This window comes from Pteropus vampyrus, unplaced genomic scaffold (genome assembly GCF_000151845.1).
Source record: "Pteropus vampyrus isolate Shadow unplaced genomic scaffold, Pvam_2.0 Scaffold214, whole genome shotgun sequence".
Classification (NCBI taxonomy): domain Eukaryota; kingdom Metazoa; phylum Chordata; class Mammalia; order Chiroptera; family Pteropodidae; genus Pteropus; species Pteropus vampyrus.
The window spans coordinates 913,037-914,112 of NW_011888995.1; positions in this window are offsets into that span (position 1 = coordinate 913,037).

Genomic DNA, 1,076 nt, shown 5'->3' on the forward strand with positions numbered 1-1,076 from the left:
GTGTCACAAGGGGAAATGGCTTCAAAGCTGTGTCTCAGCAGGGGACAAGGTCCCAGGGCCTGGCCGCCACCCTAAGGCTCTTTGCTCCCTCCGGGTGGGCTCACCGCTGTAATAGGGCCCGGCACTGGTTTTGCCTCTTGTGCCCTCCTTTACTGGTGGCGGGTGATTAGGGAAAATGTGGCCAAGACAGTGGCCGGGCCCCACGGTCATTGTCACAGAACTGTGGGTCATCTTGCTTACACAAAGGCCGGCGGTGCCAGCTGGGGGTCAGGCTGCTGTTTGGAGCAAGCTTCCCAGATGTCCCAGCTCCGCACGGGACCGGCTGTCCTCCCCGCCACATCGAGAGGGACATTCCAGACACGCTTCAGGTTTACAGCACTTTGGGAATCCCTGTCGTCACCGTGGCTTCAGCCTGCCAACGGCAAGCAAAGACTTCAAGGGCAGCCGGTCACTTTGGTGGGGAAGAGGCAGAGTCTGCTAGACGCAGTCCCCACCCCGCCGAGGACCTCTGCCATTCGGTTACTCCTCTCCCTAGGAGCTCGGAGGCTTCGAGGACACAGGGACGCCTGTCACCCTGGGGTTGTCACAGTGGGGCTTGGCCGTGACCCCCTCTCCCCTCCACCACTTTCTTTGCCTCTGAAGAAGCTCCTACGTGGCCGAATCCAGGGGGCCTGTGGACACATGTCCTGTGGACAGTGTGGCTTTATTCCTCCACATCACTTCTGCCTACTGTCCCCAAATCAGAGGGACCAGAATTCAGGGGTCTCGACAGTGAGGCGTCCTTCGCTGAACTGAGCACTGTGACATGGCCTGAGCATGGCCCGCTTCGGTTTGGGTGCCGCTTCTGAGCTCTCTGCAGCCACACCGAGAAGCCATTCTCCAGCTCTTCGTGACGATGACATTGACCGGATGCATCAGCTCATGAAAGTGAGGCTCAGTTTCTTCCGCCTTTGGCTTTAGCTCACCTGATTTCAGAGACTGAGCATTTTTTGTGCAGCTGGCGTACAGTATTATAGATAACTTCAGCATTTAGATAACTTAGGTCTGATGACCACGCTAGTCATCGTCTAGTCATC